Source organism: Coturnix japonica, chromosome 2 (genome assembly GCF_054131305.1).
Source record: "Coturnix japonica strain WE chromosome 2, WE-NBRP24, whole genome shotgun sequence".
NCBI lineage: Eukaryota > Metazoa > Chordata > Aves > Galliformes > Phasianidae > Coturnix > Coturnix japonica.
The window spans coordinates 82,113,068-82,138,172 of record NC_140664.1 but is presented as its reverse complement, the minus strand read 5'-3'; the positions used below and the strand labels follow the sequence as shown (position 1 = coordinate 82,138,172).

General features: G+C 34.1%; 1 protein-coding gene across 2 annotated transcripts in view; it reads right to left on the bottom strand.

Annotated features, from left to right (window-relative positions):
* Positions 1-25,105, bottom strand: part of CDH12 (cadherin 12) — a 510,555-nt gene that overhangs the window by 339,270 nt on the left and 146,180 nt on the right. For both annotated transcript variants that reach the window (XM_015854453.3, XM_085537824.1), the window contains exon 2: positions 9,313-9,414. The gene's annotated coding sequence lies outside the window, so the exon portion shown is untranslated. The remainder of the gene's footprint in view (positions 1-9,312; positions 9,415-25,105) is intronic.

Sequence of the window (25,105 nt, the reverse complement as noted above, 5' to 3'; positions counted from 1 at the left end):
TCAAATATATATATATATATTTAAATTGGATTTCCATGTTCAAATGCCTTATTCTCTTATTCTTCAGCTAAAAGTCACACCGGCAACAGAAGAATGTTCGCTTCCCCCACATGAATTCTAAGTGAAAAATCCTATGTTGTTGCCACTGATTTTTAATTTGCATTGAGTAAAATTTTATGAAAACACGACACAGTATGCAAAATGTGTATCACCTCTGTGTTCTTATTTTCTCAATACATTTAAAAATTTTTAATAGATAGTATTTAGAATACATTTCTGATCTAGTACAAGAAGCTTTTTACTATATTACAGCACTTTGACATAAGTATTATTTCCTCCCCGAAGCTTGATTGGAATTTTTATACCACATTTTATGTATTCAGTAGACTGCAATGATCTGAATTTCTTTAATATCGCATTCCAGAAATGTGTATGTAAATAATACCTATTAAAAAAAAAAAAAAAAAAAAAAAAGGTGTGTTATAATTGAAAACCTCATGTCTGTTTCTTGCAAAGCTCATACTTCTGCAATACCGCTAAGCACTGTGAGATCTATGTCAGGCTTACCAAAACAAATACAGCATTTTAGTTCCCATACATGCTTTTTTTAGGGAAAAAAGAAAAAAAAAGAAAAAAAAAAAAGAACAACCCTAGAAACACCTTTCAAGAATATTTTCAAGATTTTCACATACATACAAAATAAAAGGATATTGACATACCCATCTTAACTTTATGTCCTGCAAGGAAACACAAAACTCTTTGTGGCCCTCCATGGGCACATAGGATCTGAACCTGGAGGCTGACAGCACAGAAGAGCAGGTGGAAATACTTAAACTGATCTTGGCTTACTTCTTTGATTTACTATCCACTCTGAACAAGTTCTATGTTCAGAGCATACGCAACCAGCATAGCAAAGCAATTTTACCAGGCACATCACTCCTTCGCCATTTGGCAAACAAGGACATTTCAATGGCAAGAATGAAGAAAACTGCATCAGTTCAGCTTCTGTTTAAAGACAGTCTCCACAGAGAAGCAAAACTTGCATATGTGAAACATACAGAGGAAAACTACTTTATTTCTGATCATATTCATCTAAATTTAGGATTAAGACTGTGAAAAAGCTGTGCTAATTCTGAGTGTAGCAAATATTGTGAAAAGCAAGCACTATTAATTGATTTAATTGTTGTAACTCAATTCCACTGATTACTTCAAGATCTTTCTAAGTTGCTGGGTTCAATATTTTGTTTTTTATCATTGTATGCACCTGCTATGTTCATTCTGTAAATCTCATTGTTCTTTAGGTTTATCTTCCATGCTCTCATGTTTCTTAAAACATGCTTGCTTGAGTGAGCATAATGAAAGCTGATGCTCACCTTATACAGTATACTATGGTATCATAGAAGGACAAAAAGTAAGAATTTGAGGAGGAATTGTTGTGACAGCCAAGTTGCCCCATTGCTAACAAATCCTCTCATCAAAACTAATGAGTTTTGGCAGAGTGCCGTACTGGTAAGATAGCATTTATTGCATCCAAGTGCAATAGCTCATAATTCTTGGAATACTATATACCATTTGCTGAAAGATTTACATCCTTGGATTATAATTTTCTAGTTCTACTTTTAACTGAACCATTTTTCTTTAATGGCACCTACCCACTCATACTAGTATTTAAAACACAAGCACTTATCAAATATATTCAAAATTACAGGAATCAGTAGTGGCATGAACAGTTTTTGCAGTTCCTCACTGCTAAATAAACAAAAACCACCTGCTTTTTTCTGACTTAAGTTACAATGCCTCAACAGACACAGACAGTATTATCTTTCTTGCAGTTTTTTATGAACAACTTCTTAATGCAGCTGTTTCATTTCAGATGGAACTACAACAATAATTTCCCATTTTCTACACGTAGTTGTTTGAGGTGAATAAAGGTATTACACAAGTTTAGTTTCAAACATTTGAAGTGCATTTGGAATTTCCTTAAGAACTTGATTTCCTTGGATTAGTTTTAGAGTTAATGAAAATACCAATTCAGTAAGATATGCTCTTTGAAACCTGAACCTTTGTTCCATCAGTTTGTTAAGAGCGTAAAACCTAATTTGCTCAAAATATTAGTGTCTCCCAAAATCATCTCAAATAGGCATAAAATACTGAAGAATCCCAAATAAATAATAAATTTCAAAAGCAGTTATAACCAGCATATGATCATATTGTTTACTTCAAGTAACAGACTCTACATACATCAAACCTATCAAAATTTATAGAAGGCTATATTATAAATATTGAGAAGACATTCACATTAGGCAAAATTAACATTCCTAAATAAAGAATGCTTTTTGCCAGTTCATTGAGTAGATGTGATTCCTTCTCTGTTTACCTTATTGGTTTTCCTGAATCATGTCTTTAACTAGTGATTCAGATAACTGACAAAAACAGTGGCATGCGTTTTATGAGTATGAAAAACTGTGCATCTGGGTCATACTGCTGGTGCAAGGGAAGAAAAAAAAAAAAACCATTGATGAGAAAGACACCATCAAGATTATGCAAAATCATAGGAAAAAAAAAGCCAGCATACAAATAGTATCCATGCTCAGAATTAACTTTTGTTCTGACTGAATCACAGCTAAACAAGCAAACTGCCTCCCTGCATTCTGTTTTACGGGCAGTATTTCCAAAATAACCAACATCCCAATGCAATATTAGAAACTAAATGCATTTTTATGTTTTCAAAGTAAGAAAGAAAAATGGTCAAATTTGGACAAAAATCACAACAGAAAAACTGTCTAGAAAGACATCTCTAGCACAATCATTATGAGATCATTGGAGGATACAGTTATTCTGATGACAGAAAGTCTTGCCCTAAGGCCTGTAAAACTCTACAGCACTGTTTTAAGCATCTGACAAATGGTCTGGCCTGAAGCAGATGGAAAATATATAAATAAATAAATAAAATAAAGTCCCATGATTGTGATCTTCTGCAAGTATCTATGAAAGCCTGTCCTCAATAAAAGGTTCACTGTAAAGAGTGATAAATGAATAAATAAAAGACTATAGAGTGATGTCCAAGTCCACAGACAATCCAAATAATTCTCTCTTATTCTGACTACTAGAAATGTCAAGCTATGCACGTATAGATACCTTTTTTTTTTTTTTTTTTTTTTTTTTTTTTAATTAGATCCAAGAGAAAAGCAAAGTAATCACAATGTGGACCAACTCTCTTTTACTTAAAAATGATATATACCCATTTGACATTCAGGGTGAAAATATATATCTTTGAAGACCTTTTCTCCCTGTAACATTATTCCGTGATATTAGAACATTAATATTCAGAGATCTGTTCAATCTTAAAGCTGATTTCTAACTGCTAAGTTATTTTGTGGTTGGATTTTTACCAGTAAATATAAGTCTGGAAAAGCCGTTTCTTACGTCATGATGTTGAAAATCTCCTCCAACAGCCTCCATTTCAGGACTGGGGCTCCTCCCTCCACTTACCTAACATCATTAGAAATAATTTGCCAAATTGAAAAGGGAGAGGCAATAAAATAAATGAGACTGAAATAAGCACAGCATTAATGTTACAGTACATAGTACAATCTGAAATTTAAATTACTAAGCAAACCTACCATTTAAAAGCCTGGAAGTAGAACCCCACTCAATCATGCTAACTAATGAAGAAAAGGTCAGTATAAGTACTTATAATCCAACGCTTACAGTTGTCTACGGACATAACTGTTCTGAGATCCACCTACTGCTGCTTTATAAAAACTTGATAACTATAAATTCTCTGATTTTCAAAAGACAGATTATCCTGAGACCCCAAAGTCAGATATCGAAAGCACTGAACTGTAAAAGAAGAAACGAAAACTATTATGTTAGACTACTGATTAATTTGGTTTACTGTACTGATCTACACAACAGACTGAATTTTCTTGATGTTTTAATTTTCACAGAATCACAGAATTGTAGGAGCTGGAAGGGACCTCTAGAGATCATCTAGTCCAACACCCTTGCCAATGTAGGCTCCTTACAGTAGGTTGGACATGTGGGTCTTGAATGTCTCTAGAAAAGGAGACATTTTTCATTAAAGAAATAAACAAAACAAAACAAAAAAACAACAAAAACAAAAAGAAATAATAAATAAGGTTTTCCATAATTATTTTCAAAGACTTAGTATGCTTGGTTTCAAAATAGTGTTTCTTCCTTCAAAGCTATGACTCATAGATTCCAAAAGAGTGATGCTTGAGCTACTTGGATACCCCTTTCTAATTCCATCATTTAAAAACAGATGATTCAAAGCTTACAATAATAGCAAATAATTCAAGACAATCTGAATTAATACAAAGGTCTTCAAACAGCTGTATTTTTTGGACCTGAAAATAAATAATTTTCTAAAGCAACTTAATACTGAATACATTAACGTCTGCCCTTTGGTAAAAACATGCGAGAGCCTGAAAATAAATAGTAAAGAAAATATTTTAAACCAAGGTATCTACTCCAAAACCCACAAGTTTGTTCTAAGTTTTCTGAAAAGGGAACAAAAAGAAGCAGTGGACCCAAAATACAGCAATTACTGAAACTGAGAAGACAGCCTGTAAAGATACTTTTTTAGAAAAAAAGCAGAAACTTATCAAAATACAGTTGTGTTAAGGATAATGACAGCATGACTTTGTTTAAAGTAATGAAAATAAAATAGCAGATAACATTACACTGTCTCTTAAGTCTATTAGCGAAATACAAACTCATACAAATTTAATAGTAAGTAATTCTCATTCAACTCACAAATAAGTTCGTAAAAATTGGTACCCAAAAATCCTTTCAGACTACTGAGAATTTCAGACTGTTTTCCATACACTGTTTTCACACTCTGTACATAGACAGCATACTTTTGTCTAGATTGTATTATGCAATATTTTATGAAAATCATACTAAATTTATGATAGATAATATCTACTCTTCTATTAACCATCTGTCCAATTATCCTTTTGTAAAAGGATACTATTCATTATTGACAAATCCATGCTAAATGGATTTCTTCTTGTATGCCTCCCAGATTGCTTTCCTTTCCCTAGAATTAATGTTAAGATAACTTGTAATTCTACATCTCTTCTTTTTTCACTCAGTTCTTATATCTATTCTAAAGCTAAGACAGACTCGGTTTGGTAAGTAACTTGGAATAACTTAAATCATGTTTTCACAGCATGAAAATGAATAATTACTTAGAAAAGTGATCTAAGTCACATGAGATCTTATACCTTTGCCATTGGTGTTAACTGATGCCACCTAATTACTAATAAAGAAAAAAGCTGAAGGAATTTAAAAAAAAAAAAAAAAGCAGTAAAAACCGCTGATGACAGGCTTTCTTCTTACTATTAGAATACTTGTTCTAAGAACTACCAGTTCATCTAGCTTCTTAGATTTGCCCTCCTTAAATCTTATAAATAATCTGAGCTCACTGAAATCTGCTTTCAGAAAGTAAATTATATTAATTTTCCTGTATTCCTTCTTCTCCTGAACCCTACCATTTCATGAACAGTACCATCAAAGTTGCATGTTCCTTCTCAGCTACTTTTCATTACTTAGGTTTAAACCTACAAGAACCTTACATTCTGCTTTGCCACATATATAAAAAATTTGTCACTGTCACTGATCCAATACATCACTCTACCCTGATTTTCTTGGATTGCTGGTCTATGAAGGAATCTCCTAATTGCACTGCTCTTTTACAGACTTTTAGAATCCCTCAGTCCCTCTAAAATCTGTGTTTCTGAATAGAAAAAATGAAGTATTTTGAATACATTAGAGAATGAGTTAGAAGTTGTTTACAGGGATGCTGTTACCCTACATGTCCTAGGTCAGCAAACCAGAATTCTGAGTTTTCTTGTGGTGTAATAGGAAGCATTCACATTCTTCACCCAAATAATTACAAGGAATATATTCAAGCTTTAGACTGCTTATTTAGCAGCCTGAGGTCGTAGTCTGTTGTTTGATGTTGTTGTTTTTATAATCATAGATAAACAGAACAGTTTGCCTCGGGTAGATATAACTCCCAGTAGATAAGGCTGCTCAGAGCCCCATTCAACCTGGCCTTCTCATCTTCAAGCTATAAAAAGCACAGCTCCCTCAACTTTTCTTCATCAGAGAGGCACTCCAACCCTCTAATCATCCTCATGGCCTCTTCTAGACTCACTCAAAAGGATCCATGTCCATTAAGCCTCTTTTTAATAGCAATGAGCAGTTGAATCAAATACTTTAAAAAAGAAGCTGAGGTCAAGTAAGACAAAGTGTTCAGACTTATGGGAAAAGCAAGTGGCCTTTTTTATTTTTTGGGTTTTATCTACTAAATAAACTTTCAAACTATTGCCTTTACTTGAAAATCAGACCAAACCAATCCACAACAACAAAACCAATATTCTCAGCAGTTACTCTATTTTCTTTCGTTGTGGAAAATATTGAGTATATTGTTCTTTTAATAGCAGGAATTCATTTAAAATTGGTTTTAAGACTGATTTCTCTCCTTCTAAAGATAGGCACCACTGTTAATTGAGAGAAGCTTTTTAAGAAGTTGACACCCTTTATCCCTGAACAAAGATTACTTGCACAGTAAGTTGTAATCCTCAGCTTTGCAATATTGCTTTACGAGGTTAAGAAGATGAATGTTCATCGCTTCTAATCCTTACCATGATTTACGAGGCTCTGGGTATCCTTTCCCCAGAGCATCTACAACTGAGCGGTCGTTCTGCTTGCTGCTTAAATTACAGAGACATCTGCAAAGTAAATTATGGATTGTTGTCCCACAACCAAGCTGCCTCTTCATCTCACTGTAGTATTTTTTGATAACAAGAAAGGTTGTTGTTGTGGGTTTTTTTTCCTATCAGTTTTGTTTTGCTAGACTGGGAGATATTAAGATGACCTGGATTACCACCTGTCATGCATACTTTCAAGCAATATGTTTAGCTGCAAAAACCCGCAGTGAAAAGGAAGGAAGGGAGTAGGCTTGTGAGGGCCAGAACAGACGGCTAAATAATGCTCACTTTGTGCACAGAGCTCTTTAAGGCTCACAAATCTTATCTCACACAAACACATGTAGGAAAACAAACAAACAAACAAAAAAAACCACTTAAAATTTATTCTGAACTAATATACTGATTTTTCCATCTTTACTTATATGCACATATATACACATATATATACATATAAAACCTATATAAGCACTCCTGTGGGGTAAAAATGTACATTTGAGTATTTAAAAAAAAAAACACAACAAAACAGTGTAATTCGTGTAGCTTAAACCAAAGCACTGAGAATTAGGTTCTTAACCTATTCCGAATTTTTCCAGGTTTTTTAACTGTGTCTGAACTCCCAATCTTTTATTTAAAAATATAAAGCATACAATGTTCCTCCTATCTGTGTTCTCTGTGTTTTCAGAAAGTATTCTACTAAGTGCAGATCTCATCAAGTTTCAGATGAAATTTAATGTAATCGTTGCGCATTACTTGCTATTGTAAATTTTATTATTGTCTCATACTGTCTAGCTGAATGTCCTTAAACAATGTACATTTCTGACTACAATCCAGGTTTCAGAAAACCCAAACATTTTAAAAGAAAATTGCATAGCAATGTATCACCCACAAGCCATGTTACAAAACAGAAAAGTCCAATACTCCCTTGGAAAAATTCCAGTGAACAGTGACAAGATAACAAATGCTAATAGTGATAACATTCCGGAAGTTACTTATCTGGAAGACTCGCAGAGATACAATATCAGCTTCCTAAATCCCTTCCATTACCTTCAGATGCATAGAGCTTGAAAATAATAGATACATAACTGAAAACAGTGGTATCTTTGTATCTAAAGTTGTTGTTACCATTTTATTGCAGTAATAAATTTTTAAGCGTTTGCATAAAATATATCACTTGATTACCAAAATGGAGTCACAAGAAAAACAGAACTTCAGCATTAACAACACTTCATAGGGAAGCTTAAAAGCGCAGCTTAAAAGTAATCCATGATTACTTTGTACAGCATTCAGGCAGAAAATTTCTTACTATAAAGAAAAATATCATCGCAGTTTTTAGAAAAGCACAATATATAGTGGCTTTGCTTTTATATTCCACAGAAAATAAACATAGTCAAACCACAAACTACTCTCTAAAGCTGTTTGCCTTTTCTATGCAACTTCAGCAGAAGACATTCTGTATTCAGATCCTCCTCACTCCATATCTCCCTGCACATTAAATGTCATAAACCAGCATTCAACAGAGCTGTAATACACAAACTATAACTGGATTTAATCATTTCATAGAGCAAAAAGCTAAACAATGGCTTTGCTGTCTCTTCCAGAGACTGTGCTTCAAACTCATTAGGCTCTTATTTCAACATACATAGAATCATAGAATTACTCAGGTTGGAAAAGACCTCAAAGATCATCAAGTTCAGCCTCAGCATAGCCATAGTACCCTAACTCTAACAACGCTCTGCTAAATCATATCACCACATCCAGACGGGTCTTAAACACATCCAGGGACGGTGACTCAATCAACTCCCTCTGGTGCCTGTTCCAGTGTTTAACTACCCTTTTGTAAAGAAGTGATTTACAATTACAATACAAATCATTAAAATACAGAAAGTTTTTTTTTGTTTGTTTTATTGTTTTTTTTAAAAAGTTAAATACAGTCAAAATATTCCCAGTGTTTCATTTTCACCAGGATTAGATGCTTGCCAAGAGTATAGCAGTTTATAGTATATATGTTTTATAGCAGATTCCTTTAAGAAACAATTGAAGTAGACAACACTAATAAACATGAGGAAACCTATGATATAGTGGGGTTTTTTTTCCCCACCAAAATGAGACAAACACCATTTGACAAAAGAAAACCCTTCAATTACAAGAAAAAGGCATTATAAATGTAAAGTTCAAAGACAAAATGCATTTCTGTCATTTAAGAGGTGCAATACAGACTATAAAAGTACTTTTTCTTTCTCCAATCTGCATGTAAATTGAAATAGCTTGAGAAGGGTAACACACAGCACCGGCATTTGTAAATACTCTATTGCTTAGTAGTACTGCAGTCCTCGGACTGTATCAAATGTTTTTTGTGGAGATACATATTAAAGATAGCAGATACTAGGAATTCTCTATCTGTTTCCTAGGCCTAAAACAAATCTGTTTTTAAAACACAAATAACAAAATAAAAATCCATAAAAACCACAAATGAAAACTAAATTCATTACATTTAACAGGGTGAGTTGATCACTGTTATGATCAAACTTTTGAAGACTAAGGAGAAATCTACCACACTTAAAAAGCCTACCTGTCAATAGAATGCCACATCTTCCAAGGTCTTACAGAAGCGAAGTTCAGACCTTTGCTGGTCTCACTCACTGCAGTCCTCAGCTGACTGGGTTACTACAATCTGCAAAATGTACAGAAATTAAATTGTCATTTTGAATAGTTTTTTTTTCTTTCTCATGAACACTAAAAAAAAAAAAAAAAAAAAAAAAAAAAAGGAAAAGGAAACAAACTAACAAAACAACTCACCAAACACATAAACTAAGTCACCCAACATCTCTTCTATGCCTTTTATATCAGTATGGCAAAATAAGGAGTAGGACAGATACCCCTGGAACAGATGAACCCTGCTGAGCAAACAGTCAGCAGAAGTAAACTGCTCACATTCCTAATAGCTGCCTAAACTTATGGGATTTTTACTGGAGATAGATATTACTGCAGAGCATCCTATTATGGCTCTGATTTGTATGCAGTGCCATGTCTGGGTTTCTTTTGTGTCAGCTATCATTCATCGCAGTGGGAAAATAAACACACAAAGATTTCTTTGAAAAGGATGAAGGAGTAAAAACATGAGCTAGTGACACTGCATATAATGCTTTGTTCTTTCCACAGTGGTGGTGCAGCCAATTTTGTCACTGCCATAATGCCTCAAATCAGTATTACATATGGTGGGGTGGTTATTTTTCTGCTAAGAGTCAGCTTTGCAATTCACGTGAGCAATTTCCATAACAAACCCATCCTGAATTGGTTCTTGTACCAATTCTGAGATATGTTTTTATTAAAACTCTGATCTAATTTTAGCTTTTTCCTTAGGAGCAACAAACAAAGCAAACAAAAAATAATAATATCCGTCAGATACGTTTACAAAAACTTCCGTAGGACTAAAACTTGAGAGTTCTTTGATGGTTTTACATTTGTTCATCATTTTGTATATTGGAAATTCTTAATGCAGATGAATTTTAAGAGAGATGAATAAGAGAGAAGAGAAAAAGGAAATTAAAAAACAAGCAAGTCCAAACCTGAGGCTGACAGAATACTGAAAAGCAGATGGCATTCTAACATAAAACTAAATGTGCAGAGAAAACTCAAGGGAAGACAAACAGCTGGAAAGTAATCACTTCCCCACCCCACCCCCTTATTTTTTTATTTTATTTTTTTAGACACAATATCTACTCTGTGCCAACACACTAGTTTCGTTTAAATGCAGGCTTTTAGAAATTAAAATACACAGAAGTTAAGTGAATTACATATGCAAAGAGAAATAAACCATTTATAAAGATATTAGTCAGCCGAACTTCCAAACTTCAAGTAGGCAATGACATAAAAGCAGACAGCTTACTGCAATGTAAATTTTATGCTTACAAAAAAGTCACTTGTTTTGCAATAGCTCAACTACTCCCACATTTTCATGTTAACAGTTAACCTGTAATCCTTTTCAGCAGTCTAGGAATCTATAACAACTTCAAAAAAACCCCAAAAGAAAAAGAAACCTTCCTTTAACTTCAGTGGGAGCAATAATTCTTGAGAAGTAAGGAGAAAAGAATCCCAGCACTGCAATAGTTTTCTGTGTCTCTGATAGCAAACAAACAGAAACTGTCCTTCAAATATTAGTTTTCCTTATTTTTAAATTAGATTTGGTAGCAACTATTAATATTGACAAAATTAACTTCATGGATCTAAAACAGCAACTGAAGAATGCATCTAGAAATAAACACACTGCAGAAATCTAGAGTTCACTGATGACATAATAATAATTTGAAAAATTTCGAATGAATGAGAAAACAAGGAAAGAAAAAGGGAAAATATCCAGCATCTTTGGTGTTAGTACAACGAATTCCTGTTTCTTTAAAAATATTAACGTGGAGTGTAATGCCCAAGAATTTTACTGCTTGGAACTTTTACAGAAAGCATCAGCAATGAGAGAGAGATTACAATGACTTTTATTGCAAATAAGGTCTGGAGTGGTTCTGTAAACCTGATTGATTTGTTCTTAGTTGCATTGATTACATTTGAAAAATCTTTACTGCAAATACTCAGTTTATTTAGCTGGAGGAAAAGTAAAGCACAAGAAGAATAATATATAGTTTGGCTTAATCATTTAGCCTGGGGAGACTACTGGGATCTATGGAGCTACTTGAGTTTACTGGAAAATACTCATGTTCACACAGAAGATTTCCAACATATTCACAAATCAAAGTAAAAGCTGTCCGATTTCCTATTAGCAACAAAGTTGAAAGAAACAGTGATAGGGAATCTGAATATTTGCTGAAATTCGAATTTTAGAATCTGCTGTTTGAATTGAAGAAGTGGACAACTTAACAAGTAGTCATCTAACCTATACTGCATGATATTATTGATCCTTGTTCCTTTTTCATTTCATATCTGTACTGAATATAGTTTGTGTGGGGACAGAATCCTTAGAAGGATCTGAAATGATAGGACAAGGGGAAATTATCTCAAAATAAAGGAGGGAAGATTTAGTCTGGATATAAGAGCAAAGGTGTTTGTTTGTTTTTACCATAGGGTCATGAAATGAGTAGAACAGGTTGCCCAGGGAAGTGATAGATGCCTCATCCCTGGAGACAACCAAGGACAGGTTGGAGAGAGCTCTGAGCAACCTGATCTAGTTATAGGTGTTTCCTTTCACTGTAGGGGAATTGGACTACATGATCATTAATGTTCTCTTCCAACTGAAACAATTCTATCAATCTCTTAACTTCATAGATTTTTTTTCTGTCTGCCCCCTCTCACTTGTTCTTTCAGCTTTGATCTCATAGCACACAGTGGCCTTCAGTGGTGTTTCAACCAAGCAAAGGGTGCACTAGAAAAACGATGAGGCACACACCCTTACCATCTACCAGAATGCTTTGGAAGTAAAGAAGAATACATATAAATAGAACACAGGTAGGAAAAAAAAAAAAAAAAAAAAAAGCATAAAAATTATTTGCTTTTGCCCCAAATATAAATAATGCAGCTTAGAATGACCTCACATTGTTATTTTAGGTACCTATAAATATTTGACATGTGGGTTAGTTATGTACTGAGAAATTCACTTCTCTGCTACTCAGATGCACTCAGCCCTTTTGTACTGTTTGAAAAACTGATATCCACGCCTGCCTTTCTTTTCACATTCTCTTTCCACCAACATCTATTCCTAAACAACAGGTTTTCATGCAAAATACAAATTTGTGCCCATCATGTGCAAGGTCATTTAGAAAGAGCATGATCATAGACTGAAGGGTTTTGTTATCCCTCACTTCCCCCGGTACTTCTCACCCTCATCATTCTGACATTTTACTGTCTGTTTACAGACATCTGGGAGTCAAACACGTACCAGAAAAACAAGAATGCCATGTAATTTTTAACCTCTTTTCAAAATCATAACAGCCAGTTTTGTACAGAAGAACACTTCCATCAGGGCGCATTTGGTAAATATGCTCTCAAACACTAATATGCAACAAGGCAAAGCTAATAATGCCATCATGTTTACTCATTCACAAATCAATACTAAAGCAAGCAGTACTAACTCCTTTGCTGCAGACGAGATTCCTGTGATTGAATTCAGTAATAAAGCTCTCACAGACTACAGGGACATGGGGTAAGTCTGCATGCACTGACAACAGACCCGAGCACTGAATTTTCCTGTTTCTCTTCTCTGTAGCAGAAGGAAACTGTTTCCTGTCACTGCTGGCAGTATAAAGGATAAGCAGTAGTTACAGAAAGACAGTGCATATCATAAAATAACCATATTTGTTCACCATATTAGCAATTGAAGAGCTATACCTGAAAACATACATTTCTATTCAAAAAAGGCTCAACACAAATCCAGTAGGTTTCAGAAGCAGCTTTATCCCTCCCCACAGAGGAAAACTATGCAACAACCACTGAATACATGTATTTTTAGCATGAAAACTTCTAATAATATGAACATTGCCTGAATTTTAAGTAGTTCAATGTTGCTTGTATTCTCTCCTGTTTTGTCTACTCTTGCATCAAAAAGTGCACTTAAACATTTCTACTAGGGAACAGGTGACTAGCTGTATGGTTAAATGATACAGAGGTCATGCTTTCCTTGTCTGAAGAAAAGGAACCAAGTCCTTACGGTGACAATACACATCGTTTAAAGTGATTAAAAACAAACAAACAAACAAACAACAACAACAACAACAAAAAAAAAACAGCGAAAGGTAAGAATAGAGTAAGCAACACCCAAGCAAGTACAAACACAAAAGACACAACAAAATGAGCTTGGAGAACAAACAAAACGTCCCCCTGATTTCTAGAACAATCAGGGTATGTGACTGCATGTGTAATACAGCTGTATGCTTCACATGCATAAGAAAAAGTAAGAAAAGAAATAGATTCCACTATCTGTGGTGAATGTGACCAAGTTTAATTCAAAAGAGTAAGAAGAGAATAAAAGGAGTCCTCAATCATTTTAATAAGAGTTTGTGTGGTTCTGAGATTGCTAGCAAGTCAAATGATTTCTTACAGGATTAGATTATATTGGCTTCAGCCAGCATTAATAATTAAACTCAGGTCATCCAATTAAGCAGGGGAAAACAATGAAACTCAGACAAAGAGTTGTAAATCTTTAGTTGCTCATTCCAGGTATGCATCATCTATTGACTCAGCAGGGTTCATGCACAATTGCCAGGTCAAACAGATTCATATAAAGTACTTGCTGAACTTCCTGAATGAATTGCAAATCAATGAAAAATAAAGAAATCACTATTGTCTTATATTTTTTTCCAACTGAAAAATGGTGAAAACAGCCCAACTTACTGGAAACAAGAAATTTAATTATAAAGATAATTAGAGTGGATTTTCATATAAAACCTCCACTTCTATTAATGCTAATGAAAGACATCATGTGGATGACATAGGAAAGAGTTCCTAATCTCTTAACAGGAGCGTGGTAGCTATGAAGCTCTCCATATGGTAGCAGCCAAAAAGCTGCAGTTTTACTCCTCTCTTACCTCCCAGAATGCTCCTGAAAGTGAAAAATAAAAGATGTTCCCTTCCTCCTCTCCTTCCTCTCTCTGCATTAAAACAAAGCCACTGGGAGCAGTAATTTTTGCATTTAGCCTACCAGTTCAGCAGGAACTGGAATGAAACCAATCACCCATTTCACATGACAATTGTACTACTATCAGAGAGTAATGATTTTCAGTCACTACCAACTTGGCTTGAATCTGTACTACCAGCCCAAAGGTCAAAAGCTTTCTAACCAATTATCAATCTCCTGGTCCATCCAGCCCCTTCTATTGTCTTGATTTCCTTTACAAGATTAATGCTGTTGCAATAGCTTAATCAAATAAGACTCTGGAACTGACATTTACTTTGATGCTGCAGATGCTTCTTCACAGAGATAAGGCAAGAAAACTATAATAAAATAACTTCTATAAATATTGCTTAAAATTAAATACTGACTATGCAGGATTTACTTTAGAATTGACTAAGAACCCTCTTCACTACATTGAGTTGTGTCTTATGGTCTCTTCAACATTGGATTCACTTAAATCTGAATTTTCAGAAAGGAATTCATCTGGTTTCAAAAATCTAGAGTCCCAATAACTATGATACACGTAAGGAATTCATAGCTAGCCTTCTGAAAATCACATTCTGGACTCCAGAAAGTTTACCGTTAATCTCCCTCCCCCATAAAGATGACACATAATAAAAGGAAAAGGATTGTAGGATTTATCTAGTGTGAAAAGACAGACAACTTGTGGTACTATCCAGCAGTTTCTTGCCATCTCCAACTCCAGAATATCAGTTTAATTTGACAACCTTCATTCCCCTTCATATCACATACACACCTCATAACAAATAAGAAGTTCATATAAATACTCTACTTTAAGAGAATTTTCAGAGGATTTCTAAATATATATAGCTTATTCCTCAAAATAAATTATTATAGCCTCAAAATATATTCAATTATTCTGCTTTTGGGTGAACTCAAAGAAGACTTGTTCTGAATGCATTTTTCAGGAACAGGGAACTGATGAAGAATCCGCTGTACATAAATTCCTCTGTGAAATGACACCATATGTCTACTTGATTAATGGCTATAGGAACATAATTTGTCTAAGTGGAAAAATAAATGGGTATTTCCCTACTCTGTCACCATTACCTTTGTGCACACCTACTCACATACACTCCTAAGCGCATATATCTAAATTACATTTAAAAAAAAATAAATAAATATTTTATTAAACACTTTCTTTAAATTTAACAGTTTTATTACTGATATTTTCTTGTTTTGTTTCATGTAATAACAATTGATACATATATTTGATAAATTAAACAAAGGTGAAATAAAATAAAATAAAATAAAATAAAATAAAATAAAATAAAATAAAATAAAATAAAATAAAATAAAATAAAATAAAATAAAATAAAATAAATAAAAAATAAAATAAATCAATAAATAAAAACTTGCCTCTGCTTTCCCTCTAACAGTATTTCCATTGAGTGCATACGCAAAGATTGAACAGCACTAACAGAAATGTAATATACTGGAGCCATCAGTTCTCATTCACTATCAGAAATTACTGTACTTTTGATAGTCGTATTAGTGTGACACAGCCAAAACCAGTTGAATTAATAAGGTAGCTATTATCTAGCACAAATACTTTCCTCCCCAACATTTATTTTTACACTAAGAATAGCAAACATTTTAAAAATAGGATGACATAGAATTCCACACCATGCTCAGATTTGGGGACTGCAGTTAGTTCTTATGCTCCTGGCTGGGCAGAAAAAGCACTTCTTAAAACAGAGGTTAAACACCATCCATTCAATGGCTACTTGGTACTGCATTCTGTAAACTTCTCAGGATCCAAGATAATAAAAATTATCACACTGCAGTTTGAAAGAAGAAAAACTGCTTGCTTTCTTCTGAACACTTGCAAAACGGAGTAGGTTTTTTCTACCATGCATTATGTTTTACTTCCTGGTAACAAGGGGATTTCTTTAATAATATAGCCAGGACTCTTCACTAGCAATGTATTTGTATACTTCCAAGTGCTCCAAGGCAGACATGCAACCAGCTCACTTACATGGCTTTGCATCACCTTCACTGCTGTTAAATGAGTCAGCACTGGAATATGCAATAGAGTGGAAGTCATGGGCAGGAATGCTAAAGAAACACCCAGGTTCATTAAAAATAAATCTTTCATAGAAGCTCTGGATGTTAATCACGTTTATAGCAATTCAAACAAGGATATATGGAATGAGGTATGTGTCTAATGAGCTAAAACATAGGTATAAGTTTTATCATTAAGCAGATACAAAATATGGAGAATGGTTATAAACACTTGACATGTCCAGCAACAGAATGAAACTGAATCTATCTCACAGAGCTGACAGTGAAATTTGTGAATCTCTGATTCATTTCAAAACATTTTTGTCTCTGTCCTAAAAACAAAAACAATCAAACAAACAAACAAACCAAAAAAAAAACAACAAAAAAACCAACAAATCTTTTCTCAAAGTACAGTGGCTCTTATGTAAGGACTTAGGGCAGTTGTAAATAATGACAGATATTTTCATTTCTTTATAACATAATATACTATTTTTTTTTCAAACTTCATAACTAAACTACTCAGTAACACATATACACGCATCACATATTTTCATTGAGGAAAAGTAAAATCACTGTCCAGTGTACAAGAGTTACTCCAAAATTATGCCTCCTGTTTTATTATGTTGAGTCACAGAGTCAGATGATGGTGGTATGGAAGTAGAGGTTGAACCTTCCTATCAACATCCCATTACATTTTGTTGCCATGTGATAGATGGCAGCAGAGTGGCAGTCTGATATGAAAGTGAATATGAAGCCAAGATCTGACTGGCTGAATTCTGCCATGAGGAAAATACTACATCTATTGATATGCATTAATGCTTATTGAATGCCTATGGGGACCAAACAGGGGATGGGAGACTACTGAGGTTATGAATGGTGTTTTGGTACTAGTGACTGCATTCAGAATGACCTATTTCATTGTCAGTTACATCTTAAAACCAAGTTAAATAACTTTACATGTCATCTCTGGAGTGAGAACTGTTCTAGTATATCCATGCCAAGCTCACGACAAACTTAACAGTGTTTTATTCTGCTTTTACGCACACAGCTTCTTTGGCTAGAACTGGTCCTAGGGGTGCTAGGAATTAATTTTGTTTTATACACCTTTCCCCAGTAAGAATTCCAACTAAAATTTTATGTGGTTGCTGTGAGCAACTACAGTTTCAAAGAGAGTAGCATATTTTGTTAAAGTTATTTATGAAGTTACTTTTGGACATGCTATTAAAAATAAAATAAAATAAAATATTAAAAAAAAAAAAAAGAGTCACCAGAAACAAGTAGGTGATTTTCTGGCATCACTATCTGTTTGTAGTGTTTCTTTGTAATGATACTATCATGCTACTTCAAGTTGAAAGTTCAGTACACAACTGGAACAGTTTCTGGACTACATGTGATTTTTCAAAGTGATGCTGTAATTAACACTAACAACTAGCTATAGAATCTCAAAGGAACTAGCTTACTGCCTGTCTGGAAAGGCTCAGAAGCAGCAATTTTTTTAACATCATAAAAGTATGAATAAAACACTGTGCTCACCAAGCACAGCTGGAAATCAGCTGCTGACAGTATAAGTAACTAATGATTGTGATTGGTAAGTTTTAAAATAAAGACTCTTCTGCTAAAAGAACTGTGAAATCATGAGTATAAGAAAGAACATCACAAACAACGTAAAATTTTGACAACAAACATTGACAGTTCAATAGTCTTAAAATTCTTCAAATTATTTAAAAGAACAAAATATATAACTGACTTCCATAGCTTGAAATCCCATATTCACAATCAAATCAACTTCATAATAATGATAAAAATTCTATGCAGTTATTTGTACAAGATGACAAGTATTCTCTGGAGGACCTGAAAAAGTAGTCAAAGTCCATCCAACTGCGATGCCAAAAGCCACAACTTCACAATTGTAGCAGTGAGGGAATAGGTGCAGACCTCAACATGATCCAACATTCCTTTCATCTGCCTTCCTCTTCAAACTGTATCATAAATATTATGGCAATTAATGGCTTTTTACTGATCTACTGTACAAGGTTAAATTTGCTCTTGGTGGCTTTTTCATATTGAAACATATTAACAAATATAACTGAAAAACCTCACTGACTTGCAATTACATTTCACTAAAGTATGTGAATTTTCTACAATGCAGAAGCTATTTTTCAGTCTTCTCCTTCTTGAAAATGAAACAGTAGAACAGACTATAATTTATATGGACACAAACATGACTAAGCAACCAGAAACTCTGCTCAATAATATAAAAGCTTTGCTCAGAATTTTATTAACCTCAACTATAAAAGATCTTACTACTTCCTTATAAATCTAACATTTTAATCCAGTTAGTTGAGCTTTATCTTTTACTTGAATTGATACGCTTTATCCCTTTTTTTACATGTAACTCTTAACATGTAAAATCACCCAAATCTTGGGGAAAAGTCGATGGTATTTCTCTATCCTTGCCTATAAAATAATTTTCCCAGAGTAAGACTAGAAAATATAGAGAAAAGATATAACAATAGCACATCACCTTGTTATTGTCAACTCAAGGGCACACCTGGAGATTCAGATGGCTGAGAAAAAGTCCACAGCTGCGGCAAGTGCTGTGTCCTATTAGAATTTCATGACAAGCATAGCAGTAGTTTTACATATGAATATACCCTCTGCAGAGCATGAAAACTTTATGATTCACTTAACTACCCAACATTGGAGGAACACACTATGCATAAGGGAAAAAATGAGAGAGCCTGGAGCAGAGGTAATGTTCTTGTTGCTCACCAGAGTAAGAACCACAGCTCTTTTATGTCTGCAGCAAGTCACTGAGATGAGACTAATTTAGCTTAATCCAGCTGGAATAGAGGAACAAACAAACAAAGCACGCTCATCTCTGTATTTTCCTACTTCACTGAAGCAAGCATCTCTGCCAGTAATATTACAGGCTGAGTCTGGGAAGTCAAACTGAAGTGTTTAATGAGACACTAGGCAAGTCTTCCCATTCTATTAAAAACAGAGCTGCCAGCAAGTTTCCTTCTGGCTCTGAGAAAAGCACCCAGTAGCAATTCTCACAGCATACTTGATGGGGGAAGAGTGGGTGATGATTTCGTCTTTCTGTACGGGCCTGAGACAGAACCAAGAATTTGAGAATAACCCTGTTTCTCACTCATTCCTTTTCTCTCAGCTTCACAATGCCAAATCAAACCTCTCACCCATAAGGGGATCAATAGGAGTGTCTTTCTCACATAGACTGGAAACCATCCCCTGATGAAGAAGAACATCATGAGCCAGGAGCAGGTGCATTCTGACTGACTGTGAGCAGACAATTATTAATTATCTGGGAAGACAGGGTAGTTTTTTAGACTGTTCTACACTATCAAGGATTTAATCTGGAAATCAGCATAAATATTTTCCATTTAACTTGATTATTTTTAACCATTTTTTTTTCTTATGTATTTCTTTATAATCAGGACATCAGTAAAAGCAGGAAGTCTCCTGGTCAACAAATGGGCACTGCTTGGAGCAATTAGCACAAGCAAGAGGAAAGAGCAAAGACTTTGCACCCAGCAATCCTGAGCTAACACTCACCTGAGCTAGCTTGTACGGCACAAGGACAATATAAATTAACAAAAACTAAAACACGTTAATATTGCCTTAATCAGCACGCTGATAGGGCAGTTCTGGAAAGTACTCACTCATTTAATTCATATTGCATTAAAATGAGAAATTGCAGTTTAAACAATACCTATTACAAAATACACTATTTGACAGGCATTTCCTCTAATGCAAATGAAGGTAATAAAACAGATCATCCTGCTGAATTTTCAGCTTCAGAATCCTCTACGAACAATATAAACTTCAGCTACACATTAGGCTAAGGTCAAATTTTGCTGTCAGTAATTGGTTTAAATGGCTTGTATTAGTATTCATGACTTACCACTGGAGTTAGATTTGGCCTTTGTCTTCACGACGACATGCAAAAGATCCTGAAAGAACCATTCCTGAGGACTACAGTGATAATTTCTGACAGAGACTACCCAAAATAGCAATGTGTTACTGGAACGAAAAAAAAATGCATGCATATGGGAGCAGAAGGGTTGAACAGGGAACTGTTGAAAGGTTCATAACAAACATAATATAAAAAAAAAAAAAAAAAAAAAAAAAAAAGAGAGAGAGAAAAGGAAAAAAGAAATTAAAAAAAAAAAAAAAGAAGAAGAAGAAGAAGAAGAAGAAGAAAAGGAAGAAAGAAAAGAAAAAGTGTGCAGGGGCTGCAAACACAATCTGTTGGAAGACTGCCAAAGCTTAATGCCAGCTGCACAGCCAGGTGGGAGTTTTTGCTGCATGACAGAGAAAACTGTCAATCTAACAACACTGTTTTTGTACCACATGAAGTGATATTTTGGAAGGTTTAGTAGGTAAGTTAGCAGTAATTAATCCTTGTGTCAGGAAAAGCTTTAGCTGGAAGCTTTGTTAGTGACAGGTGAAAACCTCTACTTGGAGTGTGTAAAAACCAAGCAGATACCTAATTCCTAAGTATTTATGAAAATTGATCATGGGTGTAGGTTTTGGAGATGCTTTTGGGAATTTTAGGAGTCAGCCCAACCAGCGCATGAAAAAGGATTAAGAAATATGTTTAAGTAATAACTGCATAAATTTAAACATGTTTGATATCAAAGTGATCAATATTACAAGGTTTTGTATACTGATATTTTGCTTATCTGGGTTTTTATCTTTGAGCACAGAAAACACTGAAATTACAAAATTTCTATTTTAAGCACAGCTTTGGATTAAAGCTCTTCACATTAGTACAAAATCTTTCTATAATATATAAGCCTTTCCATACACAAAATGCATTAAAGAACACTTAATTTTGTAAAACACTGATTTGTGTTGTTCCACATCTTCTGTTCAGAATATATATATTTTAAATTATTCAAATGAGTGTTATAGACCAAATAACGAAAAAAGGAAAAACCTTATCCCTGAACTAAATTGATCATCCTTGCAAGGACTGAGACAGAAATTAAAATGAATAAGTGCCACTGTTTGTGTTTTTTTGGTTCAATTTTGATGTTCATTATTTATATTTATTTAGTAATATAAACTAAAACAAACATAGGATTTTAGAAGTATTTGCTTAAAGAACCATGAAGTTTTAAAGCAATTGTATGAAAAGGAAAAAAACCAACATTATGTCTCTCATTGGTATTCCAAAGGAAAGTACTAGTGACAAGATGTTACAAGAACTATCATAGTTAAGGCCAAGAGAGTAAATTAAAACTGCTATTATAGTTGGTTGTCCATTTTTACAAGCCAAATAACACAATACTTGAGATTTGCATCTGTTTTGACAGTGTATTATTAAAAGCCTGACGTTGTGATCCAACTGAGCAGCCCTCAAGCCTACAGCTACAAATTTGTTTCTGAAGGTTTGCCATTGTAAAAGAAGCCCATGAAGTTCAGTTATAGGATAAACATTTTTAAAAAAAGGTTTAAAGGCTACTTTAATGAGAGCTCCTCATTGACCTTTTCCCATTTACTTTCTGTCCTAACAACTGGCTTCCTTAGAATTAGATTAGCTGTCCTTCCTTACCTAAAAGAACAAAATATGGCTACCATAACTGTGTCTTAGCATGAAGAACATTATGGAATAATACACTGAAATAAGCTATTGAAGCAAGCAGACCTGGGTAAGAGTACAGTGCAAATAAAATGCAACTGCGTTGTAGGGACTGTGGACGATAAATAACAGCAACAAAAAATTTGTACTCTTAAGTTAGCATTCAGTTATGAAACTTTCAATATTTGCTCGGAGTAGCTGTGGACATCCCATCCCTTGGGACATTCAAGGCCAGGTTGGATGAGGTCCTGGGCAGGCTGACCTGGTGGGCAGCAAACCTTGTTATCAGCAGAAGTCTGGAACTAGATGATCCTTAAGGTACCTTCCAACTTAAGCTATTCTATAATTCTACAAACATTCCAGTGAAAAGAATTATTGTTTCTTACTTTGATAATAAGAAAAAGTATGAACAATTATATAAGTAATTTCATTATGAAATTTGTAAACAGCTAACACACCTGTACTGTATACTGAAAATGAAGTATTACGGATTTTTCTGCTATGCATAATTAAGAAGCATTTTGTTTGCTCTCAGCTCTATATAAAATAAGATTACAAGCCACATGCTTCTTTGCATACTCCCTATATTTTATTTTTCCCACTGAAGCTAACAAATATAGCAGAGAGAAGAGTGTCTACACAAGTGGACACTTTGCTTCTAAAGACCAAATGACAGAAAGAGTGAAAATGAAAGCCTCCTTACCACTCCTAAGTCCCAGATCATTTTCCTCTCTGGATGAAATATGGATGAAACTTCTGGGGTTTTGCTATGATTACAGACAGCTTGTTGTAACAGGATAACCTCTTGCTGTCACACAAAATAGAAACTGACCCCAAAATTATAGGGATAAGTTTCATAATAAAGACGATGAAAAATGAAATCATTTTCAAAACAGATTTTTTAAAAGATGCAAAATAGAGAGTTAAAGTAAAATTTGTTTTCTCAAGAAAGACAATTATCTTTTTAGACAGAAAACATTTGTTTACTTTATGATCATAGTGTAAGGCACTGCATGAGAAGATTATTTGCCACTATTCCCCAGGGATGCACTGAGAAATCTGTTATGAACACAGACAGAGAAAACATTTTGTTTCTCTTTCTCTGCAGTCTATAACAGAATCCAACCGATACAAGGAATAGTGGGAGACCATAAAAACAGGACTTATGCATACATACACACTTGTAATTAAGATAAAAATTTGCGATATACATGAATAAAGGAGAGAGAACACTTTAACAATCTGGACTAAGTTTGAATTACAATCCTTGCAAGGAACCAAAAAAAAAAGAACTCCGATAAGAAAAGAACTGTACAAATTTCTTCTACACTTGTGCCACCTACTGGATATCGCTGAAAGCCAGTACAGAAGTAAGATTTTTTTTTATTTTTTTATTTTTTATTTTTTTAAAAGATACTCCCCAATAAATTGAAAACTGAGATGTAATAATGTAGCTGGATGCTTAAGATCCTGAGAAACTGCTCAGTTCACAGATCAAGATTCATCAAGCTCCGTAGAATAAATTTTCCAATCCACCTAGGCCAGATTTCTAGGAAAGAGTTTTGCTGAAATTTGTAATCTGAAAAATTCAGCTTGTAATGACAAGGATGTTCAAAGTAGCAGTAGTGAAATTTCCTACAAGAGGCTGAGTACCTGTTTCTATGGTCAAAATACATGGTTAGAACACCATCTTTGAAATCTCTATGACTTCAGCCAAGCTGGATGTGGTTTCTTTTGTGAGCAACATAACAAAAAAACTTTATTTTCTGTGAATTAGTATATATTCCCTATAACAATGGCACTGACACGTTAATTATATCAGATGGTACAGAATTCCAGGTTCAACAATACAAAGAAGCATTCCTCTACTCTGAAATGTAAACCCTTATGCTCTTCTGTGCCACAGAGCAGTCTTTTAAAATACTGCTCTAATATCACTGAACTAGAAGTTCTGGAAAGACTTTGATAATAAAGTACCAGAATACAAATTTATGTCACCATTGTAGGAATTTTTGAGTCAATTAAAGGGATTTGAACATTAGATTACACACATCCCAACTATTCTTACCCAAAAATACAATTTGAAAAATGAATGGGTAAAAAATGGAAAAAAATCTCAGACTTTTTAAAGCCTGTAACACAGCCAGGTATTACAATGTTTTCAGGAAGCTTGTTTAGTTATTTGAATGGCATCTTTATAAAATCAACTCCCCTTTAAACTGAAGTACGTCACACAAATTTGTCACTGTTACCAAAGCTTGGATTTGTATCCAGGTACATAGAGCTTTAAATAAAAACATGAGTTTAAGAATTTTTGGTGTTCATCGTAAGTAAATATTGTGTTAATTATTTTCATTAACCCAAATTAACAACAATGAGGGAATCATTTAAAGTAAAAAGTAACTGCTTTCTGTCACTGATCCTCTATAATAAAATCCATGTCTGGATTCCACAAGGGTGGACAGCTGCATTATATATACCACACATTGATAGCCAGAGGCTTGCAGAATGTGTCTAGGATTTGATGCCTTTGTACAGATTCCTGTTACTGTAGTGTACAATTTGAGAGATTAATATTACCATGGACCATATATGCTTTCCTAAACTGCATTTGGCACTGCAAGTTAAGACTGAAAAATTTGATAGATAAGAAAATGATAACGCATCTCAGAATCTGTTAAGAACACAGGGCTTTTATCTTTTTATTCTGCACCATCTTACTGCTCACATATTCATCCAAGTGCTAGTACTTCTTTAATGCCATACTGCTGCACTGATTCAGTTCTGCTGCTGAGTACTCATTAGCAATTCTTTCTGTAATTTGGTTAGGAGCATCCTGGAAGTCAGGATTTCTTTAATAGTGAGATCCAGTTCACTTTTCAGTTACCATTTATATGTCCATAAAGGAAATATGCATACATGCATACATATATATATATATATTCACACACACTTATATCTGTAAGAGAAGTTCTTTACCTAGCAAGGGAATTTAGTTTTAAATCTATGAAATATAAGAAATTCGCATCATATCATGGCCTTAGGTCTTAATAAGCTCTGTATAGCTTGAGACTCAGATACTTAACTAATTAATGTAGTTGGTCTACATGCAGCAAT